At 44.0% G+C, this 12,693-nt stretch overlaps 1 pseudogene; it reads right to left on the bottom strand.

The window, feature by feature from the left end:
- Positions 1 to 479: 479 nt before the first annotated feature.
- The window catches only part of LOC104667483, a 41,706-nt pseudogene continuing 29,492 nt past the window's right edge, over positions 480 to 12,693 (bottom strand).

Genomic DNA, 12,693 nt, shown 5'->3' with positions numbered 1-12,693 from the left:
GGGAAGAAACAGTTGTCACATCACCATGCAGGTTACATTCATCTTCCACTGGAATGACTGGAGCCCCCAGGCAGTGGCTTAACTACGTAAGAGCACAGGACTAGCTCCTGGGGGCAGACAGGCTGTCTTGCTTCATTGGTGATGGCTTAGCGTGGTTCCTACCCACAAGTCCTTAGTAAACAAAGCACTTGTAAAAACCCAGGTCACTACCTTTAGACTCTCTTGGAACAGAGGAGCTTTTCCACAGCTTGGGCTGAGACCCCATGCCCTAGAAGTGCTGTTCTGACTAGATTGTATGAAGGGAGTGGGTGCAGGAGACAAAATGGCTAAAATGAAAATGGAAGCCACTGGTCCCCATCTGCAATTACAGCTCAAGATGCCTACAGATGTGGTCAGTGTGACATGTGCAGGAGGGAGGGGCAGAGCGATGCGATGGGCAGGCAGGGTGCCCCTGGGGACAGTAGCCTGCCCGCTGGCCTTTACTTCTTGGCCTTGCCCTGGTCAGCCACAGCTTCCATGGCTTTATGCATGGTCTCTTCATTACCCAGGAACTGCAGGCGCTTGATGGGCTTCAAGTTCTTGTCCAATTCATAGATAATGGAAATACCAGTGGGCAGGTTCAGCTCCATGATAGCCTCTTCAGAGAGGCCCTCCAGATGCTTGACAATGCCCTGGGGGCTGTTGGCATGGGCTGCAATTGGTACCTGTTTCCCCTTCTTGATTTGGGGAACTATTTCTTCATTCCAAAAGCGCAGAGCCCTGGCAATAGTGTCCTTCAGACTTTCACAGGAGGGTAGCAGATCTTCAGTGAGGTCTGCAAACCTGTGATTCTTACTGATGTTGTAGAAAGGATGGTTGGGCTCCATCAGAGGTGGTGGGACATCATAGGAGTGCCTCCAGATCTTCATCTGGGCATCACCATACTTTGCAGCAGTTTCTGCTTCATTGAGATCGGTCAGACACCCATAGTGCCGCTCATTGAGGCACCAATTCTCACTACTGGCAGCCACGTCTGATCAATGACATCTAGCACTGTCCAGAGGGTCTGGATCACTCTCTTCTGCACTGAGATGAAGCAGATGTCAAACTCAGCCGGCTTCTCACAGCGCCTGCCTGTTGCACTTCACCTCCTCATGGCCCACTGGGCTCAGGTCAGTGTTGTACCAGCCGCTGAAGTGGTTTTCCAGTTTCCATACGCTCTCGTGTGCTGGATCAGCACCAATTTGTAGGCAGCCTTGGTGGCGGGCTGGGGATGCGACACTGACGGGGGTTCGCAGTTTCTGGAGGCACATTTGTCTTTTTAAATGTTTTGATTACTTTTAGTCTTTCTCCCTTTTCTTTCCACTCTTTTTTTCACTCTTTGTGTCTTTCTTCTATCTCTTCCTTAGTAATTGCATATCCTCTGCTACCTTTACTGTGGTGTGCAAGGGACCCTCATAGATGTCATTTCACCTACCACAGACAATGTGCAGAGAAAAGGTTTTGGAGCTTTGTCTTGGATGAAATGTAACTATTTGTGATTCATAGCTGACTTAGTACTGCACATGAAATTCTACTATTGTGGTGAACCCAATTTTGGTGCTACCGAATAATGAGGAGCCTAGATGATTGAAAATGGCAAGCTCATTAGGTTGTAGCCTAACAAATGCGTGGTGGTACATGTCTGTGAGCGTGTGGGTGTTTTAGTGCCTGTTGGTGAGTAACCATGCTACTTTTGGCAGTAGAAATGTGAGCAAAATCAAGTAGTACTGATTTAGCCAATTTTCTCTTCTCTTCCTCCATAAGGGAATGGAAATGTACTACTCAGTAGGTCAGTTCTTTCTCAGGCTGGTAACATTACAGAATCCCTGCTGAAATGCAAGCTGGGCTGGTGGAAATCAGATTTCCACATCCTTTTATAAGCTTTGTTTGTCAAGGTAAATCCCATACATTGTAAAAGCATGACTTCCTAGGGCTAGATGGGAAAATAAGAAGCTTTGAACCTATCACCAGAATCAGTTGTACAGATGTCTTCATTTCCTTGGATAGTAACTCATATAGGAAGATCTGTCTCCTCTTTTCTGCCAGTCTTTCATGTTCTAATCAAGAGTATGAATCTGCAGGTCAGTGGCTGAGTAGCTTGGGCTGAGCACAGAATAGTGTTTTTGTAGTTCTCACCAGCCTTGTTTATGCTTAGATTAGGCTCATTGGTAGCTCAGACCTCGTAGCCCTACTGATATTTAGCAGAGTCCTGCATATATTCTTCTGTAATGTAAGACTAGTGTTTCAAAAACTGAGAGTTGGCCCTGTCTCTACAAATTTAAAAAAATTATTACTTAAAAAATTATACATAGATGTATGCCTACTCACCAGCCAGGCATGGTGGTGCATGCTTGTGGTCCCAGCAACTTTGGAGGCTGAATCTCTCACCTAAGTCTGAAAAATTGAGGCTACAGTGAGCCGTGATCATGCCACTGCACTCCTGCCTGGGCAGCAGAGCAATACCCTGTCTCGAAAACAAAGAAACAAGAAAAGCAACAGAGTTGAGAGGAGAGTGAGTCTTTGAGCCTCCTTGTCATCTTTCCTCAAAATGCTTTTAGTTGGCTGGGCACAGTGGCTCATGCCTATAATCCCAGCACTTTGGGAGGCCAAGGCAGGCAGATCACCTGAGGTAAGGAGTTCGAGACTAGCCTGGCCAACATGGTGAAACCCTGTTTCTACTAAAAATACAAAAAAATTAGCTGGGTGTGGTGGCAGGCGCCTGTAATCCCAGCTACTTGGGAGGCTGAGGCAGGAGAATCGCTTGAACCCAGGAGGCAGAGGTTGCAGTGAGCCAAGATTGCACCACTGTACTCCAGTCTAGGGTAGAAGAGTGAGAGTTCGTCTCAAAAAAAAAAAAAAAAGAAAAAGAAAAAAATTGCTTTTAGTTGCTCTATTCTTATTCCTCCCTTCAAGCATCTGATCATCTTATAGTCAGTAACTTACCAGCTTTCCTTATGAGTTAGCCAATGTAGTAAATCTAGGATTTACTAGGCTCAGGGTGGGGAGATTTGGAGGCATCTAGATCATCAGTTCTTGAACATGCTCACTTAATTGGGTCAAAAGACCCCCAAGATATACCTCCCTGAAATTCACTTCTGGTGGGGGAATAATTTGGTGAAATAAAAAATGAAAGAGGAACAAAATAACAACCCAAAATGGCAACATCATAGCATGTTTAATGAACAAAATGATTAAAAATAGAAAAACAAGCCTGGCATGCTGGCAAGTGCCTATAGTCCAAGCTACTTGGGAGGCTGAGATGGAGGATCACTTGAGCCCAGTAGTTCAAGGGTACAGTGAGCTATGATTTCACCACTGCACTCCAGCCTGGGTGACAGAGCAAGACCCAATCTCTAAAAAATATAAAAATTTAAAAAATTTAAAAATAGAAAAACATTACACTTTAACATACTTAAAAAAAAAAATCCTTGAATATCATGGGAATTCCAGCAACCTGTGTTTTCATATGTGCACCAAGAAATTTGCCTCATTGCCAAACTTTCTGTGAAGAGCAAAGTTTTCAATAATTGGCACTACTGCGCTTTTTTTGTGAATATAAAATTTTAATTACCATTAATAATGAACAAAGGAAGCTATTAAGGACTTAGTCATATGTAAAAACGAAAGTCCTTGGGCTGGCATTTGCTGTAAGAATTAAAGAACTTGGATTTTAAAATCTCTTCTTGGTTCATCCAGAAGACTAATGGGCCGTACTGTGCTTGGAGGCACTATGGCCTAGATGGCTATGACAGTCTTGTTTTGGGGCCTTCTCTGGTCTTCTGTTCTCGCTCTCTTTTTTTTTTTTTTTTTTTTTTGAGATGGAGTCTTGCTCTGTCACCCAGGCTGGAGTGCAGTGGCACAGTCTTGGCTTACTGCAACCTCCATTTCCTGTGTTCAGGATTCTCCTGCCTCAGCCTCCCAAGTAGCTGGGATTACAGGTGCCTGCTACCACACCCGGCTAATTTTTTTGTATTTTTAGTAGAGACGGGGTTTCACCATGTTGGCCAGGCTGGTTTTAAACTTCTGGCCTCAAGTGATCCACCTTCCTCAGCCTCCCAAAGTGCTAGGATTACAAGCATGAGCCACCGCACCTGGCCTCTTTTTTTTTTTTTTTTTTTTTTTTTTTTGAGATGGGGGTCTTGCTCTGTCACCCAGGGTGGAGTGCAGTGGCACGTTTATGACTCACTGTAGCCTTGACTTCCTGGTGGGCTCAAGCAATCCCGTCACCTCAGCCTCCAGAGTAGCTGGGAGTACTGCCCCTGGCTATTTATTTTTATTTTTACTTTTGCAGGGTCAGGTGTCTCCCTATTTTGTCCAGGCTTGTCTCAAACTCCTGGCCTCAAGCAATCTTCCTGCCTGGGCCTCCTGAATTGCTGGGATTACATGCATGAGCCATCATGCCTGGCCTGCTTTTCTGTTCTTGAACCTGCAACTGTTCTCCAAGTCTTTGAGTCACAATCTGACTTGTACATTAAAAGATCATTCTACTGGTAGAAGTATTGGATAAGACCTTTCTGGGAGAGTATTTGGCAACAGGTTTAGAGTCAAATATGTATCCTCATTGGCTTGGCAATTTCAGTCCTAAATAAAAAATTATGAATATGCACAAAGATGTATATACAATTTTTTTTTTTTTTTTTTTTGAGATGGAGTCTCGCTCTGTCACCAGGCTGGAGTGCAGTGGTGCGATCTCAGCTCACTGCAACCTCTGCCTCCCAGGTTCAAGCGATTCTCCTGCCTCAGCCTCCTGAGTAGCTGGGACTACAGGCACGTGCCACCACACCTGGCTAATTTTTGTATATTTAGTAGAGACAGGGTTTTTCACCATTTTGGCCAGGATAGTCTCGATCTCCTGACCTCATGATCCGCCTGTCTAGGCCTCCCAAAGTGCTGGGATTACAGGCATGAACCACCACACCTGGCCAATTTTTTTTTTTAATATTAGGAAATATAGAAAGGTAGTAGGGGATTGGTTAAACAAATGATGCTATTTCCATTGGATAAAATCCCTTGTTTTCTTTCTTTCTTTCTTTCTTTCTTTCTTTCTTTCTTTCTTTCTTTCTTTCTTTCTTTCCTTCCTTCCTTCCTTCCTTCCTTCCTTCCTTCCTTCCTTCCTTCCTTCCTTCCTTCCTTCCTTCCTTCCTTCCTTCCTTCCTTCCTTCCTTCCTTCCTTCCTTCTTTCTCTCTCTCTCTCTCACTCTCTTTCTTTCGTTCCCTCCCTCCCTCCCGTCCTTCCTTCCTTCTTTCTCTTTCTCTCTCTTTTCTTTTTCTTTCTTTCTTTCTTTCTTTCTTTCTTTCTTTCTTTCTTTCTTTCTTTCTTTCTTTCTTTCTTTCTTTCTTTCTTTCTCTTTCTTTCTTTCTTTCTTTCTTTTTCTTTCTTTTCTTTCTTTTCTTTCTTCTTTGTTTTTGGGAGAGAGTCTCACTCTGTTACCTAGGCTGGAGTGCAGTGGTGTGATCTCGGCTCACTGCAACCTCCGCCTCCTGGGTTCAAGCGATTCTCCTGCCTCAGCCTCCTGAGTAACTGGGGAGTACAGGCGCCTGCCATCACGCCTGACTAGTTTTTGTATTGTTTTTATTTTTGTTTATTTTATTTTATTTTTTTTTGAGAAGGAGTCTCACTCTGTTGCCCAGGCTAGAGTCCGGTGGCACAATCTCAGCTCATTGCAACCTCTGCCTCCCGGGTTCAAGCGATTCCCCTGCCTCAGCCTCCTGAGTATCTGGAATTACAGGCACCCGCCACAACGCCTGGCTAATTTTTGTATTTTTAGTAGAGATGGGTTTTCACCATGTTGACCAGGCTGTTCTTGAACTCCTGACCTCAGGTGATCTGCCCGCCTCGGCCTCCCAAAGTTCTGGGATTACGAGGCGTGAGTCACCGTGCCCAACCAATTTTCATATTTTTAGTAGAGATTGGCTTTCACTATGTTGGCCAGGCTGGTCTCCAACTCCTGACCTCAGGTGATCTGCCCGTCTTGGCCTCCCAAAGTGCTGGGATTACAGGTGTAAGCCACTGTGCTAGGCTGTTTTCATTATAAAGATGATAATGAGACTTACTGATACAGAAAAATTGTTCCCGAGACTAATTTTTAATTGTAATTTTTAAAAGTAGGGCAAGCTGTATGTGGTGGCTCATGCCTGTAATCCCAGAACTTTAGGCAGATTAGAAGTTTGAGGCCAGCCTGGGCAATGAGACAAAATTTTTTGTCCCTACAAAAAATACAAAAAGTAGCTGGGCATGGTACTGTGCACCTGTAGTCTTAGCTCCTCAGGAGGCTGAGGTCAGAGGATGGCTTGAGACTGGGAGGTCAAGGCTGCAGTGAGCCATTATTATGTCTCTGCACTCTAGCCTGGGTGGCAGAGAAAGACCCTGTCTCAAAAAATAAAAAAAAAAAAGTAGAGCATTTAAGAGTATGCATAGTATAACCTTTTGTATATAAAGATGTATGCCTATTCATAGAAAATGGCTAGAAGTATATATAATACAATGCTACTAGTAATTGTCTTTTTGTACTATTAAGGATTTTTCTGAAATGTCTACAATAAACATGTATGACTTCTGTAAAAAAGAAAAAAGTATTTACAAATACTTGAAACAGGAAAGATTACTTTGGCAGCGTTTATAAGAATGAATGAGAGAGACTGGATGAGAGATTGTTGTAGTGGTTCAGGAAAATGGCAATGTAAGTAAGAACCAAGGTCATGGTGTGGATGGAGAAGGAAAAGCTGACTTAAGACATATTCAACAGTCCTATGAGAACTGTAAACACATACCACACCTTCAAGTCAGTAATAAAATTGGTCTTTCAAAAGAGCCAGCATGATTTTTCCATATCCTTAAAGTATCTTCAGATATGTATTTGAAGAAACTCAGGGTTTTGGCTTTCTAGCTTGTTTAGCTACATTAATGGACATACAGTTGAGCAAAAAGGAGAATATGAGAGAAGGATCAGACTGTGGAAGAAGATAAAAAATTCAATTTTGCATGTGTGCAGTTTGAAGGGCTTGTGGGAGATGTACTAAGAGCTGAGTAGAGGATGCCGGGGCACAAGGAGTCCACTGAGAAGACCGAAGAGGTGTAGTGTGCCTGAACAGCCCAGAATGGGCTAATCTGGGTTGAAAGCCTGGCAAGAATGACCAGTTGGACAAGTTCGAGGTTGCTTTCATTTCAGCTTGCTATGAAACCTGCAAGTAATCGGCACAACAGGCACAGAAAATGAGAATAATAAAAGCGAATGAGTACAGTCTGGAGGTTCTTCTGCCTCCTCATGGAGTCGTAACCAAAGTTCAAGGGTCAGTGCAGCCTTTCTCAAGTCTGATCTTCAATTCACTGTTTGTCAGGTGGGGAGAGCCCTCAAGAGTCTAAGTTAAGGCACTGAAGGCCACTTTATTCCTTGCTGTGCCATAGGCACATGTTCCTGTGTTTTCTTTTCTTTTTTTTTTTTTTTTGAGACGGAGTCTCGCTGTGTCGCCCAGGCTGGAGTGCAGTGGCCGGATCTCAGCTCACTGCAAGCTCCGCCTCCTGGGTTTACGCCATTCTCCTGCCTCAGCCTCCCGAGTAGCTGGGACTACAGGCGCCCGCCACCTTGCCCGGATAGTTTTTTGTATTTTTAGTAGAGACGGGGTTTCACCGTGTTAGCCAGGATGGTCTCGATCTCCTGACCTCGTGATCCGCCCGTCTCGGCCTCCCAAAGTGCTGGGATTACAGGCTTGAGCCACCGCGCCCGGCCGTGTTTTCTTTTCTTACTGCCTCTTCACCGGCATCAGGGCCTCCTATGGTATACCAAGATGGTCAGAGAGACCAGAGGAAGAAGTCAAAAGAAGAGAGAATATCAGGGAAGAAATTGTCAACAATAGCAGCTGCCAGAGAAGTCAAGAAATACAAGTACTGAAAAGCTTCTGTGACATTTGGCAAGGTACAGGCTATTTGCAGCCATATGTGTAGAGTACCACCAAGCTCAGATTCCCATGAAAGTCATTTTCATTCTCATGAAATAAAATCAAAGTGATTTTTTGCTTTTTTTTTTTTTTTTTTTTTTGAGATGGAGTCTCGCTTTGTCTCTCAGGCTGGAGTACAATGGCGCAATCTCAGCTCACTGCAACCTCTGCCTCCCGGGTTCAAGCGATTCTTCTGCCTCAGCCTCCTGATTAGCTGGGACTACAGGCATGCGCCACTATGCCCAGGTAATTTTTGTATTTTTAGTAGAGATGGGCTTTTGCCATGTTGGCCAGACTGGTCTCTAACTCCTGACCTCAGGTGATTCACCCGCCTCGGCCTCCTGAAGTGCTGGGATTACAGGTGTGAGCCATCACCCCTGGCCTGATTTTTAGCTTTCCTATTTGACTTTTAATTGAAACTTCAGCAAAAATTACTGTTGTCAGCAAAGTGTTAGTAAAGCCTGTATCTAGATTCTCTAGCAGTTTGGGATAAGATGATTCTATGAGTTGGTGATCTGTAGAGTGTTAGGAGAATGCCGGTAGCACAAATATCTCTTGGCCTTACCCACTGATGAAGACAAATGTGACATTTACAGCCATGCTTCAATCCATGTCTACCAGAAAGCCTAGTCAGTATAGAAATCAGTGGTCCAGGCCTGGCGCGGTGGCTCACACCTGTAATCTCAACACTTTGGGAGGCCGAGGTGGGTGGATTGCTTGAGGTCAGGAGTTCATGACCAGCCTGGCCAACGTGGTGAAACCCCATCTCTATAACGCAGACAAACAAACAAACAAACAAACAAACAAACATAGCAATCAGTGGCCCAAGTTGTTGACCAAGTTGTCTACCAGCCTCCTTTGGGTGCTGACCTGCACCCTTCTCAGGTAGGGACCACAGCATAGCCTGTGTTGCTGCTGACCTCTTTTCCCAACACTTTCCCCCCAGAATACCAATCTCCAGTATCCTTCCACAGCTGTAAGCAGCTGGAAAACATTTTCCTTCTCCTGGGTATTTATTTCAGGGAAGGCTCCTATAGCTGAGCTCTTGAGCCCTAAGGACACATTCTCTTCTTCATGCTTTAAGCTCCTCTTTCCCAGAACAAAGGAGCACTTGAGTGTGGAGGATAGGGAAGAAAATCCTACTGAATTGGGGGGTAATCAGGCAACTGTTCTGGGAACCTTCAGTGTCCACATTGTGCTGCTCTCTCTAGCCCACTGCTATGGACTGAATTGTGTTTCCCTCCCCTCCTCAAATTCATATGCTGAAGCCCTAACCTGCTGTGTGACTGTATCTGGAGCAAGGGTGTTTAGGAAGTAATTAGGGTTATATGAGGTATTAAGGGTGGTGTCCTAATCACACAGGACTCTGGTTTTATAAGAAGAGGAAGATTCCCATTCTCTCTCTCTGTCTCAATCTGCTATGTGAGCACACTTTCTGCAAGCCAGGAAGAAGGCCCTCACCAAAACCCAACCGTACTGGCTCCCTGATCTTGGACTTCCAGCCGCTGGAATTGTGAGAAAATAAATTTCTGTTGCTTAAGCTACTTAGTCTATGGCATTTCGTTATAGCAGCCAGGATGCCAGACTCCTTCATTCATGGTGATTTTCTTTTAGTGGACCTGTTGTCTCTTCTAATAGTCCAGGGTAGGCTTTTTTAAAAGGAACTGCCAGTCCATCATACAGGGTTGTATACCTCAATTGTGGGCAGAGTCCAACATCTCTTCCACAGGGCTCTTGTGTACATCAAGAAATGGGACTGGGTACTCACTGTTTTTAAATCTTCCCAGCAAGTGAAAAAACTACTGGATGTTGGTTTTCCTAGGGCATATTATGGACTTCTGGGATGACTCAGGTCTATCAGGGTCATCTCTGACTCATGGAATCCTCAGTTACCCTTCTATAGCTGAACAAGAGAAACACATTAAAGGAGGGCATGTGAGTCTCTAGCACAATTATAATTACTGGGGTTTGTAAAGCCAGGTGAATGTCAGAGTTAATAATGCTTAGACTTTTCTGGAAGGGATGAGGCAGCTCCATTCTAATAGTCTATTGGACCAGCTTCATTTGGGGCCTTAAACCAAAGTAATACAAATATCTGTATCTTTTTACATCTGTCACTGTTTATTATTTGGTTTTCCATCTGGCCTGCTCTGAAGCAGGAGGAGAAGAGAGCACAGAGGGAAATCATGAGCTCTTTGGAGGAATAGTGCCAGATATTAAATCTATAAACAAAATAGATTGAACTGGAAAGAATGAGTCAGAGACAAAGGAAGCAGTAAAACCAGTGAATATCACCCTAGAAAATATCACCTGAAAGTGCTGGCAGAATCTTCCTGGTGTATTTGTGATTGTCCCTGTGGTGGATACCTTTAAATCCGATCAGCACAATTTGGTGCCTGAACTGCTTGTGTTTCACTGCTCTCTGTTGGGGTCCCTTTTCACTGTTTCCTCCTGTCTAGCCCTTATATCCATTTCTATAATGCAAACTGATGACCCATGGTGAGATTTTTCTTTCCTCTGGTGATAAAGATCCTGTCACTCCAGGTTCCTGTTTCAGCAGAGAATGAAGAGAGTTATGCCGATTGATTGAGACCAAGCTGGAGTGAAATAAGGATTTTACCTGAGGGTCCATTAGTCTTCCTGCATCATGCTCCAGAGAGTCCTGAAAACTGGGAGTTATCCAAGTGCCTTGCCTTCTTGGGGTTAGCTTGTTTAGAGATTGCAAACTGGCAGCCCCTAGGTTAGATGTATTTTATTTGGCCCACCCAGGGTTTGAAATTAGTTGTCAACATTTAAATATAGGGATTTTCCTGCTTCTCTTTTTAAAACTGGGAGAACACTTAATCTGCATCCGCTTCTGGAAACAATCAGCCGATGCTAACTGGGTCTCTACCCTTTAATGAAGTCATGAGCTCTCCATATCACTTTGCCACAGTCACATATCACATTGCCACTGCTGCACATGTTTATGTTGGCCACCATAGGCACTTGATTTTGTGTCCTCTGATCTATAGGAAAGAAAGGAACTAGTGTTTATTGAGTGCCTTTTATGAACGAACCACTGGATGTTGTAATTTGCATACATTACTTTATTTGATTTTTTTAAAAACCCAGTAAGATTTAATCTCCCAGCCTTTAGGGACCATGCTTGTTTCTTTTGCCACTGTGAGAGTGCCTAAGACTTGGTATAGTCGTAAGTGGGAGCTGAAAAGTATTTGCTGAATGAATGCATGCATGAATGCATAAACAAATGAATAAAGTATTTTTATTGTATTTTTGTAGGTGAGAAAACCAAGGCCCAGGGCAGTTAAGTAACCTGTTCAGAATCATATGGCCCATAGGGCTGACAGTTAGGATTCAAATGTGGGACTGTGCAACTCCAGAGGTCCAGTGTGGAGGAGAAGGGGAAAGACTGTGGGTCATTTCAGGGCTAAGTACACAGAAGACTCTTTGTAAGTCCTTGCAGAATTGATTGACAGTGTGGAAACATATTTTCATAAGTACAAGCTTCCAGAAGAGTGCATGTTTTTTAGCTTATGAAATTTGTCTAAAACCTACTGTGTATGGATACCTTCAGCTTTGGGATTATATAATATTGAGACTCTGCAGTAGAGGGTACGTGCCAATGGTTTGGCGTGTAATAAGGAGAGCAGAATATTTCTGTCTATAGTTGACTTGTGTTCCGTAAATGTGGTAACATTCCAAAGTTAATTTTCCTTGTATATCTAAGGAACTCCTTCCAGGGCTTATTTTTGTAAACTCCCTGCTGATGGTGCATGGTTACCACTATAGAGCGCAGAGCTGCATTCAGGAATGACTATAACTAAAAGTGCTTCTTTGTGGGAACCGGAGGCTGATTGAGGAAGCATGCCCCTGAAAATGAAGCCACTTGCGAAGAGAAGGGATTGGTCTGGCTGAAGGAAATGGGGAGGAGAGTAAGAATTTAATCTTATGACTTAGTTTCCATCCCAGTTCTCGTGATTTCCAAATTGGTCTATAATTTTGATGTCTTTCACACAAGCCTCATAATTCCAAAAATGACTAGGTATTTCTTACAGACCTCTTTCTACCGTGATTCTAAAGCCAACATATCAATAACTGAACACATCACATTTTGCCCCTGAATCAGCCTTTCCTTCGGTGGCTATTTAGTCTTTCACCTACCAATCTCCAAACTTTGGAGTTTTCTACTACTATTTTTAATTTAGAATCTACGGCCGGGTGCGGTGGCTCAGGCCTGTAATCCCAGCACTTTGGGAGGCCAAGACGGGCGGATCACGAGGTCAGGAGATCGAGACCATCCTGGCTAACACGGTGAAACCCCGTCTCTACTAAAAAATCCAAAAAACTAGCCAGGTGAGGTGGCGGGCACCTGTAGTCCCAGCTACTCGGGAGGCTGAGGCAGGAGAATGGCCTAAACCCGGGAGGCGGAGCTTGCAGTGAGCTGAGATCCGGCCACTGCACCCCAGCCTGGGCAACAGAGCGACACTCTGTCTCCAAAAAAAAAAAAAAAAAGAAAAAGAATCTAAATATGCACACACTTTTCCATAAAATGGATCATCATGTTCCTTTTCTGCCCCATTCCCACCCAAGTGCAAGCCTCTATCACTTCAGACCTAGATTGCTAAAGTAGCTTCCTAGCGGGGCTCTCAGCTTCTAGGCTCTTTCTGCTAGATTGCTACAGTCCTATTATTTTATGGTTATTATAAGCATACCAGGACTCTGAAAGAAACTTGT

Source organism: Rhinopithecus roxellana, chromosome 1 (genome assembly GCF_007565055.1).
Source record: "Rhinopithecus roxellana isolate Shanxi Qingling chromosome 1, ASM756505v1, whole genome shotgun sequence".
NCBI classification, from domain to species: Eukaryota; Metazoa; Chordata; class Mammalia; order Primates; family Cercopithecidae; genus Rhinopithecus; species Rhinopithecus roxellana.
This window is presented reverse-complemented; position numbering and strand designations above follow the sequence as displayed.